At 49.8% G+C, this 15,183-nt stretch overlaps 57 non-coding genes across 57 annotated transcripts in view; all 57 read left to right on the top strand.

Annotated features, from left to right (window-relative positions):
- The first annotated feature begins 16 nt into the window (after window positions 1-16).
- Window positions 17-91, top strand: trnat-ugu (transfer RNA threonine (anticodon UGU)). The gene has a single exon. It is a non-coding gene; the product is annotated as a tRNA-Thr (tRNA).
- Window positions 92-397: 306 nt separating this feature from the next.
- trnak-cuu (transfer RNA lysine (anticodon CUU)) lies at window positions 398-470 on the top strand. Its single transcript has one exon. It is a non-coding gene; the product is annotated as a tRNA-Lys (tRNA).
- A 73-nt stretch (window positions 471-543) lies between these two features.
- Window positions 544-618, top strand: trnat-ugu (transfer RNA threonine (anticodon UGU)). Its single transcript has one exon. It is a non-coding gene; the product is annotated as a tRNA-Thr (tRNA).
- A 306-nt stretch (window positions 619-924) lies between these two features.
- Window positions 925-997, top strand: trnak-cuu (transfer RNA lysine (anticodon CUU)). Its single transcript has one exon. It is a non-coding gene; the product is annotated as a tRNA-Lys (tRNA).
- Window positions 998-1,069: 72 nt separating this feature from the next.
- On the top strand, window positions 1,070-1,144 carry trnat-ugu (transfer RNA threonine (anticodon UGU)). The gene has a single exon. It is a non-coding gene; the product is annotated as a tRNA-Thr (tRNA).
- A 306-nt stretch (window positions 1,145-1,450) lies between these two features.
- trnak-cuu (transfer RNA lysine (anticodon CUU)) lies at window positions 1,451-1,523 on the top strand. The gene has a single exon. It is a non-coding gene; the product is annotated as a tRNA-Lys (tRNA).
- A 73-nt stretch (window positions 1,524-1,596) lies between these two features.
- On the top strand, window positions 1,597-1,671 carry trnat-ugu (transfer RNA threonine (anticodon UGU)). Its single transcript has one exon. It is a non-coding gene; the product is annotated as a tRNA-Thr (tRNA).
- Window positions 1,672-1,977: 306 nt separating this feature from the next.
- trnak-cuu (transfer RNA lysine (anticodon CUU)) lies at window positions 1,978-2,050 on the top strand. The gene has a single exon. It is a non-coding gene; the product is annotated as a tRNA-Lys (tRNA).
- A 73-nt stretch (window positions 2,051-2,123) lies between these two features.
- Window positions 2,124-2,198, top strand: trnat-cgu (transfer RNA threonine (anticodon CGU)). Its single transcript has one exon. It is a non-coding gene; the product is annotated as a tRNA-Thr (tRNA).
- Window positions 2,199-2,504: 306 nt separating this feature from the next.
- On the top strand, window positions 2,505-2,577 carry trnak-cuu (transfer RNA lysine (anticodon CUU)). The gene has a single exon. It is a non-coding gene; the product is annotated as a tRNA-Lys (tRNA).
- A 73-nt stretch (window positions 2,578-2,650) lies between these two features.
- trnat-ugu (transfer RNA threonine (anticodon UGU)) lies at window positions 2,651-2,725 on the top strand. The gene has a single exon. It is a non-coding gene; the product is annotated as a tRNA-Thr (tRNA).
- Window positions 2,726-3,031: 306 nt separating this feature from the next.
- On the top strand, window positions 3,032-3,104 carry trnak-cuu (transfer RNA lysine (anticodon CUU)). The gene has a single exon. It is a non-coding gene; the product is annotated as a tRNA-Lys (tRNA).
- Window positions 3,105-3,177: 73 nt separating this feature from the next.
- Window positions 3,178-3,252, top strand: trnat-ugu (transfer RNA threonine (anticodon UGU)). Its single transcript has one exon. It is a non-coding gene; the product is annotated as a tRNA-Thr (tRNA).
- A 306-nt stretch (window positions 3,253-3,558) lies between these two features.
- On the top strand, window positions 3,559-3,631 carry trnak-cuu (transfer RNA lysine (anticodon CUU)). Its single transcript has one exon. It is a non-coding gene; the product is annotated as a tRNA-Lys (tRNA).
- Window positions 3,632-3,703: 72 nt separating this feature from the next.
- trnat-ugu (transfer RNA threonine (anticodon UGU)) lies at window positions 3,704-3,778 on the top strand. Its single transcript has one exon. It is a non-coding gene; the product is annotated as a tRNA-Thr (tRNA).
- Window positions 3,779-4,084: 306 nt separating this feature from the next.
- Window positions 4,085-4,157, top strand: trnak-cuu (transfer RNA lysine (anticodon CUU)). The gene has a single exon. It is a non-coding gene; the product is annotated as a tRNA-Lys (tRNA).
- A 73-nt stretch (window positions 4,158-4,230) lies between these two features.
- On the top strand, window positions 4,231-4,305 carry trnat-ugu (transfer RNA threonine (anticodon UGU)). The gene has a single exon. It is a non-coding gene; the product is annotated as a tRNA-Thr (tRNA).
- Window positions 4,306-4,757: 452 nt separating this feature from the next.
- Window positions 4,758-4,832, top strand: trnat-ugu (transfer RNA threonine (anticodon UGU)). The gene has a single exon. It is a non-coding gene; the product is annotated as a tRNA-Thr (tRNA).
- A 306-nt stretch (window positions 4,833-5,138) lies between these two features.
- On the top strand, window positions 5,139-5,211 carry trnak-cuu (transfer RNA lysine (anticodon CUU)). Its single transcript has one exon. It is a non-coding gene; the product is annotated as a tRNA-Lys (tRNA).
- A 73-nt stretch (window positions 5,212-5,284) lies between these two features.
- trnat-ugu (transfer RNA threonine (anticodon UGU)) lies at window positions 5,285-5,359 on the top strand. The gene has a single exon. It is a non-coding gene; the product is annotated as a tRNA-Thr (tRNA).
- A 306-nt stretch (window positions 5,360-5,665) lies between these two features.
- Window positions 5,666-5,738, top strand: trnak-cuu (transfer RNA lysine (anticodon CUU)). Its single transcript has one exon. It is a non-coding gene; the product is annotated as a tRNA-Lys (tRNA).
- A 73-nt stretch (window positions 5,739-5,811) lies between these two features.
- On the top strand, window positions 5,812-5,886 carry trnat-ugu (transfer RNA threonine (anticodon UGU)). The gene has a single exon. It is a non-coding gene; the product is annotated as a tRNA-Thr (tRNA).
- Window positions 5,887-6,192: 306 nt separating this feature from the next.
- Window positions 6,193-6,265, top strand: trnak-cuu (transfer RNA lysine (anticodon CUU)). Its single transcript has one exon. It is a non-coding gene; the product is annotated as a tRNA-Lys (tRNA).
- Window positions 6,266-6,338: 73 nt separating this feature from the next.
- Window positions 6,339-6,413, top strand: trnat-ugu (transfer RNA threonine (anticodon UGU)). Its single transcript has one exon. It is a non-coding gene; the product is annotated as a tRNA-Thr (tRNA).
- Window positions 6,414-6,719: 306 nt separating this feature from the next.
- On the top strand, window positions 6,720-6,792 carry trnak-cuu (transfer RNA lysine (anticodon CUU)). The gene has a single exon. It is a non-coding gene; the product is annotated as a tRNA-Lys (tRNA).
- A 73-nt stretch (window positions 6,793-6,865) lies between these two features.
- On the top strand, window positions 6,866-6,940 carry trnat-cgu (transfer RNA threonine (anticodon CGU)). The gene has a single exon. It is a non-coding gene; the product is annotated as a tRNA-Thr (tRNA).
- Window positions 6,941-7,246: 306 nt separating this feature from the next.
- Window positions 7,247-7,319, top strand: trnak-cuu (transfer RNA lysine (anticodon CUU)). The gene has a single exon. It is a non-coding gene; the product is annotated as a tRNA-Lys (tRNA).
- Window positions 7,320-7,392: 73 nt separating this feature from the next.
- On the top strand, window positions 7,393-7,467 carry trnat-ugu (transfer RNA threonine (anticodon UGU)). The gene has a single exon. It is a non-coding gene; the product is annotated as a tRNA-Thr (tRNA).
- Window positions 7,468-7,773: 306 nt separating this feature from the next.
- Window positions 7,774-7,846, top strand: trnak-cuu (transfer RNA lysine (anticodon CUU)). Its single transcript has one exon. It is a non-coding gene; the product is annotated as a tRNA-Lys (tRNA).
- Window positions 7,847-7,919: 73 nt separating this feature from the next.
- On the top strand, window positions 7,920-7,994 carry trnat-cgu (transfer RNA threonine (anticodon CGU)). Its single transcript has one exon. It is a non-coding gene; the product is annotated as a tRNA-Thr (tRNA).
- Window positions 7,995-8,300: 306 nt separating this feature from the next.
- On the top strand, window positions 8,301-8,373 carry trnak-cuu (transfer RNA lysine (anticodon CUU)). Its single transcript has one exon. It is a non-coding gene; the product is annotated as a tRNA-Lys (tRNA).
- A 73-nt stretch (window positions 8,374-8,446) lies between these two features.
- trnat-ugu (transfer RNA threonine (anticodon UGU)) lies at window positions 8,447-8,521 on the top strand. The gene has a single exon. It is a non-coding gene; the product is annotated as a tRNA-Thr (tRNA).
- A 306-nt stretch (window positions 8,522-8,827) lies between these two features.
- Window positions 8,828-8,900, top strand: trnak-cuu (transfer RNA lysine (anticodon CUU)). The gene has a single exon. It is a non-coding gene; the product is annotated as a tRNA-Lys (tRNA).
- A 73-nt stretch (window positions 8,901-8,973) lies between these two features.
- Window positions 8,974-9,048, top strand: trnat-ugu (transfer RNA threonine (anticodon UGU)). Its single transcript has one exon. It is a non-coding gene; the product is annotated as a tRNA-Thr (tRNA).
- Window positions 9,049-9,354: 306 nt separating this feature from the next.
- trnak-cuu (transfer RNA lysine (anticodon CUU)) lies at window positions 9,355-9,427 on the top strand. The gene has a single exon. It is a non-coding gene; the product is annotated as a tRNA-Lys (tRNA).
- A 73-nt stretch (window positions 9,428-9,500) lies between these two features.
- On the top strand, window positions 9,501-9,575 carry trnat-ugu (transfer RNA threonine (anticodon UGU)). The gene has a single exon. It is a non-coding gene; the product is annotated as a tRNA-Thr (tRNA).
- Window positions 9,576-9,881: 306 nt separating this feature from the next.
- Window positions 9,882-9,954, top strand: trnak-cuu (transfer RNA lysine (anticodon CUU)). The gene has a single exon. It is a non-coding gene; the product is annotated as a tRNA-Lys (tRNA).
- Window positions 9,955-10,027: 73 nt separating this feature from the next.
- Window positions 10,028-10,102, top strand: trnat-ugu (transfer RNA threonine (anticodon UGU)). The gene has a single exon. It is a non-coding gene; the product is annotated as a tRNA-Thr (tRNA).
- A 306-nt stretch (window positions 10,103-10,408) lies between these two features.
- Window positions 10,409-10,481, top strand: trnak-cuu (transfer RNA lysine (anticodon CUU)). Its single transcript has one exon. It is a non-coding gene; the product is annotated as a tRNA-Lys (tRNA).
- Window positions 10,482-10,554: 73 nt separating this feature from the next.
- trnat-ugu (transfer RNA threonine (anticodon UGU)) lies at window positions 10,555-10,629 on the top strand. The gene has a single exon. It is a non-coding gene; the product is annotated as a tRNA-Thr (tRNA).
- A 306-nt stretch (window positions 10,630-10,935) lies between these two features.
- Window positions 10,936-11,008, top strand: trnak-cuu (transfer RNA lysine (anticodon CUU)). Its single transcript has one exon. It is a non-coding gene; the product is annotated as a tRNA-Lys (tRNA).
- Window positions 11,009-11,081: 73 nt separating this feature from the next.
- Window positions 11,082-11,156, top strand: trnat-ugu (transfer RNA threonine (anticodon UGU)). Its single transcript has one exon. It is a non-coding gene; the product is annotated as a tRNA-Thr (tRNA).
- Window positions 11,157-11,462: 306 nt separating this feature from the next.
- On the top strand, window positions 11,463-11,535 carry trnak-cuu (transfer RNA lysine (anticodon CUU)). The gene has a single exon. It is a non-coding gene; the product is annotated as a tRNA-Lys (tRNA).
- A 73-nt stretch (window positions 11,536-11,608) lies between these two features.
- trnat-ugu (transfer RNA threonine (anticodon UGU)) lies at window positions 11,609-11,683 on the top strand. The gene has a single exon. It is a non-coding gene; the product is annotated as a tRNA-Thr (tRNA).
- Window positions 11,684-11,989: 306 nt separating this feature from the next.
- On the top strand, window positions 11,990-12,062 carry trnak-cuu (transfer RNA lysine (anticodon CUU)). Its single transcript has one exon. It is a non-coding gene; the product is annotated as a tRNA-Lys (tRNA).
- A 73-nt stretch (window positions 12,063-12,135) lies between these two features.
- trnat-ugu (transfer RNA threonine (anticodon UGU)) lies at window positions 12,136-12,210 on the top strand. Its single transcript has one exon. It is a non-coding gene; the product is annotated as a tRNA-Thr (tRNA).
- Window positions 12,211-12,516: 306 nt separating this feature from the next.
- trnak-cuu (transfer RNA lysine (anticodon CUU)) lies at window positions 12,517-12,589 on the top strand. Its single transcript has one exon. It is a non-coding gene; the product is annotated as a tRNA-Lys (tRNA).
- Window positions 12,590-12,662: 73 nt separating this feature from the next.
- On the top strand, window positions 12,663-12,737 carry trnat-ugu (transfer RNA threonine (anticodon UGU)). Its single transcript has one exon. It is a non-coding gene; the product is annotated as a tRNA-Thr (tRNA).
- Window positions 12,738-13,043: 306 nt separating this feature from the next.
- On the top strand, window positions 13,044-13,116 carry trnak-cuu (transfer RNA lysine (anticodon CUU)). Its single transcript has one exon. It is a non-coding gene; the product is annotated as a tRNA-Lys (tRNA).
- Window positions 13,117-13,189: 73 nt separating this feature from the next.
- Window positions 13,190-13,264, top strand: trnat-ugu (transfer RNA threonine (anticodon UGU)). Its single transcript has one exon. It is a non-coding gene; the product is annotated as a tRNA-Thr (tRNA).
- Window positions 13,265-13,570: 306 nt separating this feature from the next.
- Window positions 13,571-13,643, top strand: trnak-cuu (transfer RNA lysine (anticodon CUU)). The gene has a single exon. It is a non-coding gene; the product is annotated as a tRNA-Lys (tRNA).
- Window positions 13,644-13,716: 73 nt separating this feature from the next.
- trnat-ugu (transfer RNA threonine (anticodon UGU)) lies at window positions 13,717-13,791 on the top strand. Its single transcript has one exon. It is a non-coding gene; the product is annotated as a tRNA-Thr (tRNA).
- Window positions 13,792-14,097: 306 nt separating this feature from the next.
- On the top strand, window positions 14,098-14,170 carry trnak-cuu (transfer RNA lysine (anticodon CUU)). Its single transcript has one exon. It is a non-coding gene; the product is annotated as a tRNA-Lys (tRNA).
- A 73-nt stretch (window positions 14,171-14,243) lies between these two features.
- On the top strand, window positions 14,244-14,318 carry trnat-ugu (transfer RNA threonine (anticodon UGU)). The gene has a single exon. It is a non-coding gene; the product is annotated as a tRNA-Thr (tRNA).
- A 306-nt stretch (window positions 14,319-14,624) lies between these two features.
- trnak-cuu (transfer RNA lysine (anticodon CUU)) lies at window positions 14,625-14,697 on the top strand. Its single transcript has one exon. It is a non-coding gene; the product is annotated as a tRNA-Lys (tRNA).
- A 73-nt stretch (window positions 14,698-14,770) lies between these two features.
- On the top strand, window positions 14,771-14,845 carry trnat-ugu (transfer RNA threonine (anticodon UGU)). The gene has a single exon. It is a non-coding gene; the product is annotated as a tRNA-Thr (tRNA).
- A 306-nt stretch (window positions 14,846-15,151) lies between these two features.
- trnak-cuu (transfer RNA lysine (anticodon CUU)) overlaps window positions 15,152-15,183 on the top strand; it is a 73-nt gene continuing 41 nt past the window's right edge. Inside the window, exon 1 of the tRNA in view lies at window positions 15,152-15,183. This exon is cut by the window's right edge and continues 41 nt beyond it. This is a non-coding gene — a tRNA (tRNA-Lys).

Consider the following 15,183-nt stretch of genomic DNA (forward strand, 5'->3'; position numbering starts at 1 on the left):
CTATTGGCCATTCAGAGGTGCTGTGGCTTAGCTGGTTGAAAGCGCCTGTCTTGTAAACAGGAGATCCTGGGTTCAACTCCCAGCAGCGCCTCACCTGTGTCTGTTGTATACAACTGGCACATTTCTTACCTTCACCCACAATATTGTGGATTCAGACATTTTCCGTCACAAAGGTCCCAGACGAGAATGGCTCTGGAAGCGACATGGTAAGCCTGGATGGCACAGGGGTTAGAGCATGCCACTCTTTGTTGGTAGACTATACACCCAGCGAATTTGAAACAGTCATTTGAAACGGTGTCTGGACAAAATGTCAGCCTTGTGGACACAGGCCAAGCGTTTGAAACAATAACTGCCACAAAGGCCCCCGACCAGAATGCCTGTAGCTGCAAAGCAGTAAGCCCGGCTAGCTCAGTCGGTAGAGCATGAGACTCTTAATCTCAGGGTCGTGGGTTCGAGTCCCACGTTGGGCGTGTTTACATTATGGAGGCCGATCCTTCACGCTTAGTGGCTTCGAGTAGTTGAATCAACTATTGGCCATTCAGAGGTGCTGTGGCTTAGCTGGTTGAAAGTGCCTGTCTTGTAAACAGGAGATCCTGGGTTCAACTCCCAGCAGCGCCTCACCTGTGTCTGTTTTATACAACTGGCACATTTTTTATCTTCACCCACAATATTGTGGATTCAGACATTTTCCGTCACAAAGGTCCCCGACGAGAATGCCTCTGGAAGCAACATGGTAAGCCTGGATGGCACAGGGGTTAGAGCATGCCACTCTTTGTTGGTAGACTATACACCCAGCGAATTTGAAACAGTCATTTGAAACAGTGTCTGGACAAAATGTCAGCCTTGTGGACACAGGCCAAGCGTTTGAAACAATAACTGCCACAAAGGCCCCCGGCCAGAATGCCTGTAGCTGCCAAGCAGTAAGCCCGGCTAGCTCAGTCGGTAGAGCATAAGACTCTTAATCTCAGGGTCGTGGGTTCGAGCCCCACGTTGGGCGTGTTTACATTATGGAGGCCGATCCTTCACGCTTAGTGGCTTCGAGTAGTAAATCAACTATTGGCCATTCAGAGGTGCTGTGGCTTAGCTGGTTGAAAGCGCCTGTCTTGTAAACAGGAGATCCTGGGTTCAACTCCCAGCAGCGCCTCACCTGTGTCTGTTTTATACAACTGGCACATTTCTTACCTTCACCCACAATATTGTGGATTCAGACGTTTTCCGTCACAAAGGTCCCAGACGAGAATGCCTCCGGAAGCGACATGGTAAGCCTGGATGGCACAGGGGTTAGAGCATGCCACTCTTTGTTGGTAGACTATACACCCAGCGAATTTGAAACAGTCATTTGAAACGGTGTCTGGACAAAATGTCAGCCTTGTGGACACAGGCCAAGCGTTTGAAACAATAACTGCCACAAAGGCCCCCGACCAGAATGCCTGTAGCTGCAAAGCAGTAAGCCCGGCTAGCTCAGTCGGTAGAGCATGAGACTCTTAATCTCAGGGTCGTGGGTTCGAGCCCCACGTTGGGCGTGTTTACATTATGGAGGCCGATCCTTCACGCTTAGTGGCTTCGAGTAGTTGAATCAACTATTGGCCATTCAGAGGTGCTGTGGCTTAGCTGGTTGAAAGCGCCTGTCTTGTAAACAGGAGATCCTGGGTTCAACTCCCAGCAGCGCCTCACCTGTTTCTGTTTTATACAACTGGCACATTTTTTATCTTCACCCACAATATTGTGGATTCAGACATTTTCCGTCACAAAGGTCCCCGACGAGAATGCCTCCGGAAGCGACATAGTAAGCCTGGATGGCACAGGGGTTAGAGCATGCCACTCTTTGTTGGTAGACTATACACCCAGCGAATTTGAAACAGTCATTTGAAACAGTGTCTGGACAAAATGTCAGCCTTGTGGACACAGGCCAAGCGTTTGAAACAATAACTGCCACAAAGTTCCCCGACCAGAATGCCTGTAGCTGCAAAGCAGTAAGCCCGGCTAGCTCAGTCGGTAGAGCATGAGACTCTTAATCTCAGGGTCGTGGGTTCGAGCCCCACGTTGGGCGTGTTTACATTATGGAGGCCGATCCTTCACGCTGAGAGGCTTCGAGTAGTTGAATCAACTATTGGCCATTCAGAGGTGCTGTGGCTTAGCTGGTTGAAAGCGCCTGTCTCGTAAACAGGAGATCCTGGGTTCAACTCCCAGCAGCGCCTCACCTGCGTCTATTTTATACAACTGGCACATTTTTTATCTTCACCCACAATATTGTGGATTCAGACGTTTTCCATCACAAAGGTCCCCGACGAGAATGCCTCTGGAAGCGACATGGTAAGCCTGGATGGCACAGGGGTTAGAGCATGCCACTCTTTGTTGGTAGACTATACACCCAGCGAATTTGAAACAGTCCTTTGAAACGGTGTCTGGACAAAATGTCAGCCTTGTGGACACAGGCCAAGCGTTTGAAACAATAACTGCCACAAAGGCCCCCGACCAGAATGCCTGTAGCTGCCAAGCGGTAAGCCCGGCTAGCTCAGTCGGTAGAGCATGAGACTCTTAATCTCAGGGTCGTGGGTTCGAGCCCCACGTTGGGCGTGTTTACATTATGGAGGCCGATCCTTCACGCTTAGTGGCTTCGAGTAGTTGAATCAACTATTGGCCATTCAGAGGTGCTGTGGCTTAGCTGGTTGAAAGCGCCTGTCTTGTAAACAGGAGATCCTGGGTTCAACTCCCAGCAGCGCCTCACCTGTGTCTGTTTTATACAACTGGCACATTTCTTACCTTCACCCACAATATTGTGGATTCAGACGTTTTCCGTCACAAAGGTCCCAGACGAGAATGCCTCCGGAAGCGACATGGTAAGCCTGGATGGCACAGGGGTTAGAGCATGCCACTCTTTGTTGGTAGACTATACACCCAGCGAATTTGAAACAGTCATTTGAAACGGTGTCTGGACAAAATGTCAGCCTTGTGGACACAGGCCAAGCGTTTGAAACAATAACTGCCACAAAGGCCCCCGACCAGAATGCCTGTAGCTGCAAAGCAGTAAGCCCGGCTAGCTCAGTCGGTAGAGCATGAGACTCTTAATCTCAGGGTCGTGGGTTCGAGCCCCACGTTGGGCGTGTTTACATTATGGAGGCCGATCCTTCACGCTTAGTGGCTTCGAGTAGTTGAATCAACTATTGGCCATTCAGAGGTGCTGTGGCTTAGCTGGTTGAAAGCGCCTGTCTTGTAAACAGGAGATCCTGGGTTCAACTCCCAGCAGCGCCTCACCTGTTTCTGTTTTATACAACTGGCACATTTTTTATCTTCACCCACAATATTGTGGATTCAGACATTTTCCGTCACAAAGGTCCCCGACGAGAATGCCTCCGGAAGCGACATAGTAAGCCTGGATGGCACAGGGGTTAGAGCATGCCACTCTTTGTTGGTAGACTATACACCCAGCGAATTTGAAACAGTCATTTGAAACAGTGTCTGGACAAAATGTCAGCCTTGTGGACACAGGCCAAGCGTTTGAAACAATAACTGCCACAGAGGCCCCCGACCAGAATGCCTGTAGCTGCCAAGCGGTAAGCCCGGCTAGCTCAGTCGGTAGAGCATAAGACTCTTAATCTCAGGGTCGTGGGTTCGAGCCCCACGTTGGGCGTGTTTACATTATGGAGGCCGATCCTTCACGCTTAGTGGCTTCGAGTAGTAAATCAACTATTGGCCATTCAGAGGTGCTGTGGCTTAGCTGGTTGAAAGCGCCTGTCTTGTAAACAGGAGATCCTGGGTTCAACTCCCAGCAGCGCCTCACCTGTGTCTGTTTTATACAACTGGCACATTTCTTACCTTCACCCACAATATTGTGGATTCAGACGTTTTCCGTCACAAAGGTCCCAGACGAGAATGCCTCCGGAAGCGACATGGTAAGCCTGGATGGCACAGGGGTTAGAGCATGCCACTCTTTGTTGGTAGACTATACACCCAGCGAATTTGAAACAGTCATTTGAAACGGTGTCTGGACAAAATGTCAGCCTTGTGGACACAGGCCAAGCGTTTGAAACAATAACTGCCACAAAGGCCCCCGACCAGAATGCCTGTAGCTGCAAAGCAGTAAGCCCGGCTAGCTCAGTCGGTAGAGCATGAGACTCTTAATCTCAGGGTCGTGGGTTCGAGCCCCACGTTGGGCGTGTTTACATTATGGAGGCCGATCCTTCACGCTTAGTGGCTTCGAGTAGTTGAATCAACTATTGGCCATTCAGAGGTGCTGTGGCTTAGCTGGTTGAAAGCGCCTGTCTTGTAAACAGGAGATCCTGGGTTCAACTCCCAGCAGCGCCTCACCTGTTTCTGTTTTATACAACTGGCACATTTTTTATCTTCACCCACAATATTGTGGATTCAGACATTTTCCGTCACAAAGGTCCCCGACGAGAATGCCTCTGGAAGCGACATGGTAAGCCTGGATGGCACAGGGGTTAGAGCATGCCACTCTTTGTTGGTAGACTATACACCCAGCGAATTTGAAACAGTCATTTGAAACGGTGTCTGGACAAAATGTCAGCCTTGTGGACACAGGCCAAGCGTTTGAAACAATAACTGCCACAAAGGCCCCCGACCAGAATGCCTGTAGCTGCAAAGCAGTAAGCCCGGCTAGCTCAGTCAGTAGAGCATGAGACTCTTAATCTCAGGGTCGTGCGTTCGAGCCCCACGTTGGGCGTGTTTACATTATGGAGGCCGATCCTTCACGCTTAGTGGCTTCGAGTAGTTGAATCAACTATTGGCCATTCAGAGGTGCTGTGGCTTAGCTGGTTGAAAGCGCCTGTCTTGTAAACAGGAGATCCTGGGTTCAACTCCCAGCAGCGCCTCACCTGTGTCTGTTTTATACAACTGGCACATTTCTTACCTTCACCCACAATATTGTGGATTCAGACATTTTCCGTCACAAAGGTCCCAGACGAGAATGGCTCTGGAAGCGACATGGTAAGCCTGGATGGCACAGGGGTTAGAGCATGCCACTCTTTGTTGGTAGACTATACACCCAGCGAATTTGAAACAGTCATTTGAAACGGTGTCTGGACAAAATGTCAGCCTTGTGGACACAGGCCAAGCGTTTGAAACAATAACTGCCACAAAGGCCCCCGACCAGAATGCCTGTAGCTGCAAAGCAGTAAGCCCGGCTAGCTCAGTCGGTAGAGCATGAGACTCTTAATCTCAGGGTCGTGGGTTCGAGCCCCACGTTGGGTGTGTTTACATTATGGAGGCCGATCCTTCACGCTTAGTGGCTTCGAGTAGTTGAATCAACTATTGGCCATTCAGAGGTGCTGTGGCTTAGCTGGTTGAAAGCGCCTGTCTTGTAAACAGGAGATCCTGGGTTCAACTCCCAGCAGCGCCTTACCTGTGTCTGTTTTATACAACTGGCACATTTCTTACCTTCACCCACAATATTGTGGATTCAGACATTTTCCGTCACAAAGGTCCCAGACGAGAATGGCTCTGGAAGCGACATGGTAAGCCTGGATGGCACAGGGGTTAGAGCATGCCACTCTTTGTTGGTAGACTATACACCCAGCGAATTTGAAACAGTCATTTGAAACGGTGTCTGGACAAAATGTCAGCCTTGTGGACACAGGCCAAGCGTTTGAAACAATAACTGCCACAAAGGCCCCCGACCAGAATGCCTGTAGCTGCAAAGCGGTAAGCCCGGCTAGCTCAGTCGGTAGAGCATGAGACTCTTAATCTCAGGGTCGTGGGTTCGAGCCCCACGTTGGGCGTGTTTACATTATGGAGGCCGATCCTTCACGCTTAGTGGCTTCGAGTAGTTGAATCAACTATTGGCCATTCAGAGGTGCTGTGGCTTAGCTGGTTGAAAGCGCCTGTCTTGTAAACAGGAGATCCTGGGTTCAACTCCCAGCAGCGCCTCACCTGTGTCTGTTTTATACAACTGGCACATTTCTTACCTTCACCCACAATATTGTGGATTCAGACATTTTCCGTCACAAAGGTCCCAGACGAGAATGGCTCTGGAAGCGACATGGTAAGCCTGGATGGCACAGGGGTTAGAGCATGCCACTCTTTGTTGGTAGACTATACACCCAGCGAATTTGAAACAGTCATTTGAAACGGTGTCTGGACAAAATGTCAGCCTTGTGGACACAGGCCAAGTGTTTGAAACAATAACTGCCACAAAGGCCCCCGACCAGAATGCCTGTAGCTGCAAAGCGGTAAGCCCGGCTAGCTCAGTCGGTAGAGCATGAGACTCTTAATCTCAGGGTCGTGGGTTCGAGCCCCACGTTGGGCGTGTTTACATTATGGAGGCCGATCCTTCACGCTTAGTGGCTTCGAGTAGTTGAATCAACTATTGGCCATTCAGAGGTGCTGTGGCTTAGCTGGTTGAAAGCGCCTGTCTTGTAAACAGGAGATCCTGGGTTCAACTCCCAGCAGCGCCTCACCTGTTTCTGTTTTATACAACTGGCACATTTTTTATCTTCACCCACAATATTGTGGATTCAGACATTTTCCGTCACAAAGGTCCCCGACGAGAATGCCTCCGGAAGCGACATGGTAAGCCTGGATGGCACAGGGGTTAGAGCATGCCACTCTTTGTTGGTAGACTATACACCCAGCGAATTTGAAACAGTCATTTGAAACGGTGTCTGGACAAAATGTCAGCCTTGTGGACACAGGCCAAGCGTTTGAAACAATAACTGCCACAAAGGCCCCCGACCAGAATGCCTGTAGCTGCAAAGCAGTAAGCCCGGCTAGCTCAGTCGGTAGAGCATGAGACTCTTAATCTCAGGGTCGTGGGTTCGAGCCCCACGTTGGGCGTGTTTACATTATGGAGGCCGATCCTTCACGCTGAGAGGCTTCGAGTAGTTGAATCAACTATTGGCCATTCAGAGGTGCTGTGGCTTAGCTGGTTGAAAGCGCCTGTCTCGTAAACAGGAGATCCTGGGTTCAACTCCCAGCAGCGCCTCACCTGCGTCTATTTTATACAACTGGCACATTTTTTATCTTCACCCACAATATTGTGGATTCAGACGTTTTCCATCACAAAGGTCCCCGACGAGAATGCCTCTGGAAGCAACATGGTAAGCCTGGATGGCACAGGGGTTAGAGCATGCCACTCTTTGTTGGTAGACTATACACCCAGCGAATTTGAAACAGTCATTTGAAACGGTGTCTGGACAAAATGTCAGCCTTGTGGACACAGGCCAAGCGTTTGAAACAATAACTGCCACAAAGGCCCCCGACCAGAATGCCTGTAGCTGCAAAGCAGTAAGCCCGGCTAGCTCAGTCGGTAGAGCATGAGACTCTTAATCTCAGGGTCGTGGGTTCGAGCCCCACGTTGGGCGTGTTTACATTATGGAGGCCGATCCTTCACGCTTAGTGGCTTCGAGTAGTTGAATCAACTATTGGCCATTCAGAGGTGCTGTGGCTTAGCTGGTTGAAAGCGCCTGTCTTGTAAACAGGAGATCCTGGGTTCAACTCCCAGCAGCGCCTCACCTGTTTCTGTTTTATACAACTGGCACATTTTTTATCTTCACCCACAATATTGTGGATTCAGACATTTTCCGTCACAAAGGTCCCCGACGAGAATGCCTCCGGAAGCGACATAGTAAGCCTGGATGGCACAGGGGTTAGAGCATGCCACTCTTTGTTGGTAGACTATACACCCAGCGAATTTGAAACAGTCATTTGAAACAGTGTCTGGACAAAATGTCAGCCTTGTGGACACAGGCCAAGCGTTTGAAACAATAACTGCCACAAAGTTCCCCGACCAGAATGCCTGTAGCTGCAAAGCAGTAAGCCCGGCTAGCTCAGTCGGTAGAGCATGAGACTCTTAATCTCAGGGTCGTGGGTTCGAGCCCCACGTTGGGCGTGTTTACATTATGGAGGCCGATCCTTCACGCTGAGGGGCTTCGAGTAGTTGAATCAACTATTGCTCATTCAGAGGTTCTGTGGCTTAGCTGGTTGAAAGCGCCTGTCTCGTAAACAGGAGATCCTGGGTTCAACTCCCAGCAGCGCCTCACCTGCGTCTATTTTATACAACTGGCACATTTTTTATCTTCACCCACAATATTGTGGATTCAGACATTTTCCGTCACAAAGGTCCCAGACGAGAATGGCTCTGGAAGCGACATGGTAAGCCTGGATGGCACAGGGGTTAGAGCATGCCACTCTTTGTTGGTAGACTATACACCCAGCGAATTTGAAACAGTCATTTGAAACGGTGTCTGGACAAAATGTCAGCCTTGTGGACACAGGCCAAGCGTTTGAAACAATAACTGCCACAAAGGCCCCCGACCAGAATGCCTGTAGCTGCCAAGCAGTAAGCCCGGCTAGCTCAGTCGGTAGAGCATGAGACTCTTAATCTCAGGGTCGTGGGTTCGAGCCCCACGTTGGGCGTGTTTACATTATGGAGGCCGATCCTTCACGCTTAGTGGCTTCGAGTAGTTGAATCAACTATTTCCCAGTCAGAGGTGCTGTGGCTTAGCTGGTTGAAAGCGCCTGTCTTGTAAACAGGAGATCCTGGGTTCAATTCCCAGCAGCGCCTCACCTGTGTCTGTTTTATACGACTGGCACATTTCTTACCTTCACCCACAATATTGTGGATGCAGACGTTTTCCGTCACAAAGGTCCCCGACGAGAAAGCCTCTGGAAGCAACATGGTAAGCCTGGATGGCACAGGGGTTAGAGCATGCCACTCTTTGTTGGTAGACTATACACCCAGCAAATTTGAAACAGTCATTTGAAACGGTGTCTGGACAAAATGTCAGCCTTGTGGACACAGGCCAAGCGTTTGAAACAATAACTGCCACAAAGGCCCCCGACCAGAATGCCTGTAGCTGCCAAACAGTAAGCCCGGCTAGCTCAGTCGGTAGAGCATGAGACTCTTAATCTCAGGGTCGTGGGTTCGAGCCCCACGTTGGGCGTGTTTACATTATGGAGGCCGATCCTTCACGCTTAGTGGCTTCGAGTAGTTGAATCAACTATTGGCCATTCAGAGGTGCTGTGGCTTAGCTGGTTGAAAGCGCCTGTCTTGTAAACAGGAGATCCTGGGTTCAACTCCCAGCAGCGCCTCACCTGTTTCTGTTTTATACAACTGGCACATTTCTTACCTTCACCCACAATATTGTGGATTCAGACATTTTCCGTCACAAAGGTCCCAGACGAGAATGGCTCTGGAAGCAACATGGTAAGCCTGGATGGCACAGGGGTTAGAGCATGCCACTCTTTGTTGGTAGACTATACACCCAGCGAATTTGAAACAGTCATTTGAAACGGTGTCTGGACAAAATGTCAGCCTTGTGGACACAGGCCAAGCGTTTGAAACAATAACTGCCACAAAGGCCCCCGACCAGAATGCCTGTAGCTGCAAAGCAGTAAGCCCGGCTAGCTCAGTCGGTAGAGCATGAGGCTCTTAATCTCAGGGTCGTGGGTTCGAGCCCCACGTTGGGCGTGTTTACATTATGGAGGCCGATCCTTCACGCTTAGTGGCTTCGAGTAGTTGAATCAACTATTGCGCATTCAGAGGTGCTGTGGCTTAGCTGGTTGAAAGCGCCTGTCTTGTAAACAGGAGATCCTGGGTTCAACTCCCAGCAGTGCCTCACCTGTGTCTGTTTTATACAACTGGCAAATTTTTTACCTTCACCCACAATATTGTGGATTCAGACGTTTTCCGTCACAAAGGTCCCCGACGAGAATGCCTCTGGAAGCGACATGGTAAGCCTGGATGGCACAGGGGTTAGAGCATGCCATTCTTTGTTGGTAGACTATACACCCAGCAAATTTGAAACAGTCATTTGAAACAGTGTCTGGACAAAATGTCAGCCTTGTGGACACAGGCCAAGCGTTTGAAACAATAACTGCCACAAAGTTCCCTGACCAGAATGCCTGTAGCTGTAAAGCAGTAAGCCCGGCTAGCTCAGTCGGTAGAGCATGAGACTCTTAATCTCAGGGTCGTGGGTTCGAGCCCCACGTTGGGCGTGTTTACATTATGGAGGCCGATCCTTCACGCTTAGTGGCTTCGAGTAGTTGAATCAACTATTGGCCATTCAGAGGTGCTGTGGCTTAGCTGGTTGAAAGCGCCTGTCTTGTAAACAGGAGATCCTGGGTTCAATTCCCAGCAGCGCCTCACCTGTGTCTGTTTTATACGACTGGCACATTTCTTACCTTCACCCACAATATTGTGGATGCAGACGTTTTCCGTCACAAAGGTCCCCGACGAGAAAGCCTCTGGAAGCAACATGGTAAGCCTGGATGGCACAGGGGTTAGAGCATGCCACTCTTTGTTGGTAGACTATACACCCAGCGAATTTGAAACAGTCATTTGAAACGGTGTCTGGACAAAATGTCAGCCTTGTGGACACAGGCCAAGCGTTTGAAACAATAACTGCCACAAAGGCCCCCGACCAGAATGCCTGTAGCTGCCAAACAGTAAGCCCGGCTAGCTCAGTCGGTAGAGCATGAGACTCTTAATCTCAGGGTCGTGGGTTCGAGCCCCACGTTGGGCGTGTTTACATTATGGAGGCCGATCCTTCACGCTTAGTGGCTTCGAGTAGTTGAATCAACTATTGGCCATTCAGAGGTGCTGTGGCTTAGCTGGTTGAAAGCGCCTGTCTTGTAAACAGGAGATCCTGGGTTCAACTCCCAGCAGCGCCTCACCTGTTTCTGTTTTATACAACTGGCACATTTCTTACCTTCACCCACAATATTGTGGATTCAGACATTTTCCGTCACAAAGGTCCCAGACGAGAATGGCTCTGGAAGCGACATGGTAAGCCTGGATGGCACAGGGGTTAGAGCATGCCACTCTTTGTTGGTAGACTATACACCCAGCGAATTTGAAACAGTCATTTGAAACGGTGTCTGGACAAAATGTCAGCCTTGTGGACACAGGCCAAGCGTTTGAAACAATAACTGCCACAAAGGCCCCCGACCAGAATGCCTGTAGCTGCCAAGCAGTAAGCCCGGCTAGCTCAGTCGGTAGAGCATGAGACTCTTAATCTCAGGGTCGTGGGTTCGAGCCCCACGTTGGGCGTGTTTACATTATGGAGGCCGATCCTTCACGCTTAGTGGCTTCGAGTAGTTGAATCAACTATTTCCCAGTCAGAGGTGCTGTGGCTTAGCTGGTTGAAAGCGCCTGTCTTGTAAACAGGAGATCCTGGGTTCAACTCCCAGCAGCGCCTCACCTGTTTCTGTTTTATACAACTGGCACATTTTTTTTCTTCACCCACAATATTGTGGATTCAGACATTTTCCGTCACAAAGGTCCCCGACGAGAATGCCTCTGGAAGCAACATGGTAAGCCTGGATGGCACAGGGGTTAGAGCATGCCACTCTTTGTTGGTAGACTATACACCCAGCGAATTTGAAACAGTCATTTGAAACGGTGTCTGGACAAAATGTCAGCCTTGTGGACACAGGCCAAGCGTTTGAAACAATAACTGCCACAAAGGCCCCCGACCAGAATGCCTGTAGCTGCAAAGCAGTAAGCCCGGCTAGCTCAGTCGGTAGAGCATGAGACTCTTAATCTCAGGGTCGTGGGTTCGAGCCCCACGTTGGGCGTGTTTACATTATGGAGGCCGATCCTTCACGCTTAGTGGCTTCGAGTAGTTGAATCAACTATTGCCCAGTCAGAGGTGCTGTGGCTTAGCTGGTTGAAAGCGCCTGTCTTGTAAACAGGAGATCCTGGGTTCAACTCCCAGCAGCGCCTCACCTGTTTCTGTTTTATACAACTGGCACATTTTTTATCTTCACCCACAATATTGTGGATTCAGACATTTTCCGTCACAAAGGTCCCCGACGAGAATGCCTCTGGAAGCAACATGGTAAGCCTGGATGGCACAGGGGTTAGAGCATGCCACTCTTTGTTGGTAGACTATACACCCAGCGAATTTGAAACAGTCATTTGAAACGGTGTCTGGACAAAATGTCAGCCTTGTGGACACAGGCCAAGCGTTTGAAACAATAACTGCCACAAAGGCCCCCGACCAGAATGCCTGTAGCTGCAAAGCAGTAAGCCCGGCTAGCTCAGTCGGTAGAGCATGAGGCTCTTAATCTCAGGGTCGTGGGTTCGAGCCCCACGTTGGGCGTGTTTACATTATGGAGGCCGATCCTTCACGCTTAGTGGCTTCGAGTAGTTGAATCAACTATTGGCCATTCAGAGGTGCTGTGGCTTAGCTGGTTGAAAGCGCCTGTCTTGTAAACAGGAGATCCTGGGTTCAACTCCCAGCAGCGCCTCACCTGTTTCTGTTTTATACAACTGGCACATTTCTTACCTTCACCCACAATATTGTGGATTCAGACATTTTCCGTCACAAAGGTCCCAGACGAGAATGGCTCTGGAAGCGACATGGTAAGCCTGGATGGCACAGGGGTTAGAGCATGCCACTCTTTGTTGGTAGACTATACACCCAGCGAATTTGAAACAGTCATTTGAAACGGTGTCTGGACAAAATGTCAGCCTTGTGGACACAGGCCAAGCGTTTGAAACAATAACTGCCACAAAGGCCCCCGACCAGAATGCCTGTAGCTGCCAAGCAGTAAGCCCGGCTAGCTCAGTCGGTAGAGCATGAGACTCTTAATCTCAGGGTCGTGGGTTCGAGCCCCACGTTGGGCGTGTTTACATTATGGAGGCCGATCCTTCACGCTTAGTGGCTTCGAGTAGTTGAATCAACTATTTCCCAGTCAGAGGTGCTGTGGCTTAGCTGGTTGAAAGCGCCTGTCTTGTAAACAGGAGATCCTGGGTTCAACTCCCAGCAGCGCCTCACCTGTTTCTGTTTTATACAACTGGCACATTTTTTTTCTTCACCCACAATATTGTGGATTCAGACATTTTCCGTCACAAAGGTCCCCGACGAGAATGCCTCTGGAAGCAACATGGTAAGCCTGGATGGCACAGGGGTTAGAGCATGCCACTCTTTGTTGGTAGACTATACACCCAGCGAATTTGAAACAGTCATTTGAAACGGTGTCTGGACAAAATGTCAGCCTTGTGGACACAGGCCAAGCGTTTGAAACAATAACTGCCACAAAGGCCCCCGACCAGAATGCCTGTAGCTGCAAAGCAGTAAGCCCGGCTAGCTCAGTCGGTAGAGCATGAGACTCTTAATCTCAGGGTCGTGGGTTCGAGCCCCACGTTGGGCGTGTTTACATTATGGAGGCCGATCCTTCACGCTTAGTGGCTTCGAGTAGTTGAATCAACTATTGCCCAGTCAGAGGTGCTGTGGCTTAGCTGGTTGAAAGCGCCTGTCTTGTAAACAGGAGATCCTGGGTTCAACTCCCAGCAGCGCCTCACCTGTTTCTGTTTTATACAACTGGCACATTTTTTATCTTCACCCACAATATTGTGGATTCAGACATTTTCCGTCACAAAGGTCCCCGACGAGAATGCCTCTGGAAGCAACATGGTAAGCCTGGATGGCACAGGGGTTAGAGCATGCCACTCTTTGTTGGTAGACTATACACCCAGCGAATTTGAAACAGTCATTTGAAACGGTGTCTGGACAAAATGTCAGCCTTGTGGACACAGGCCAAGCGTTTGAAACAATAACTGCCACAAAGGCCCCCGACCAGAATGCCTGTAGCTGCAAAGCAGTAAGCCCGGCTAGCTCAGTCGGTAGAGCATGAGACTCTTAATCTCAGGGTCGTGGGTTCGAGCCCCACGTTGGGCGTGTTTACATTATGGAGGCCGATCCTTCACGCTTAGTGGCTTCGAGTAGTTGAATCAACTATTGCCCAGTCAGAGGTGCTGTGGCTTAGCTGGTTGAAAGCGCCTGTCTTGTAAACAGGAGATCCTGGGTTCAACTCCCAGCAGCGCCTCACCTGTTTCTGTTTTATACAACTGGCACATTTTTTATCTTCACCCACAATATTGTGGATTCAGACATTTTCCGTCACAAAGGTCCCCGACGAGAATGCCTCTGGAAGCAATATGGTAAGCCTGGATGGCACAGGGGTTAGAGCATGCCACTCTTTGTTGGTAGACTATACACCCAGCGAATTTGAAACAGTCATTTGAAACGGTGTCTGGACAAAATGTCAGCCTTGTGGACACAGGCCAAGCGTTTGAAACAATAACTGCCACAAAGGCCCCCGACCAGAATGCCTGTAGCTGCCAAGCAGTAAGCCCGGCTAGCTCAGTCGGTAGAGCATGAGACTCTTAATCTCAGGGTCGTGGGTTCGAGCCCCACGTTGGGCGTGTTTACATTATGGAGGCCGATCCTTCACGCTTAGTGGCTTCGAGTAGTTGAATCAACTATTGCCCAGTCAGAGGTGCTGTGGCTTAGCTGGTTGAAAGTGCCTGTCTTGTAAACAGGAGATCCTGGGTTCAACTCCCAGCAGTGCCTCACCTGTTTCTGTTTTATACAACTGGCACATTTTTTTTCTTCACCCACAATATTGTGGATTCAGACATTTTCCGTCACAAAGGTCCCCGACGAGAATGCCTCTGGAAGCAACATGGTAAGCCTGGATGGCACAGGGGTTAGAGCATGCCACTCTTTGTTGGTAGACTATACACCCAGCGAATTTGAAACAGTCATTTGAAACGGTGTCTGGACAAAATGTCAGCCTTGTGGACACAGGCCAAGCGTTTGAAACAATAACTGCCACAAAGGCCCCCGACCAGAATGCCTGTAGCTGCAAAGCAGTAAGCCCGGCTAGCTCAGTCGGTAGAGCATGAGGCTCTTAATCTCAGGGTCGTGGGTTCGAGCCCCACGTTGGGCGTGTTTACATTATGGAGGCCGATCCTTCACGCTTAGTGGCTTCGAGTAGTTGAATCAACTATTGGCCATTCAGAGGTGCTGTGGCTTAGCTGGTTGAAAGCGCCTGTCTTGTAAACAGGAGATCCTGGGTTCAACTCCCAGCAGTGCCTCACCTGTGTCTGTTTTATACAACTGGCAAATTTTTTACCTTCACCCACAATATTGTGGATTCAGACGTTTTCCGTCACAAAGGTCCCCGACGAGAATGCCTCTGGAAGCGACATGGTAAGCCTGGATGGCACAGGGGTTAGAGCATGCCATTCTTTGTTGGTAGACTATACACCCAGCAAATTTGAAACAGTCATTTGAAACAGTGTCTGGACAAAATGTCAGCCTTGTGGACACAGGCCAAGCGTTTGAAACAATAACTGCCACAAAGTTCCCCGACCAGAATGCCTCTAGCTGTAAAGCAGTAAGCCCGGCTAGCTCAGTCGGTAGAGCATGAGAC

This window comes from Hypomesus nipponensis, chromosome 18 (genome assembly GCF_054491055.1).
Source record: "Hypomesus nipponensis isolate SF chromosome 18, ASM5449105v1, whole genome shotgun sequence".
Lineage (NCBI taxonomy): Eukaryota > Metazoa > Chordata > Actinopteri > Osmeriformes > Osmeridae > Hypomesus > Hypomesus nipponensis.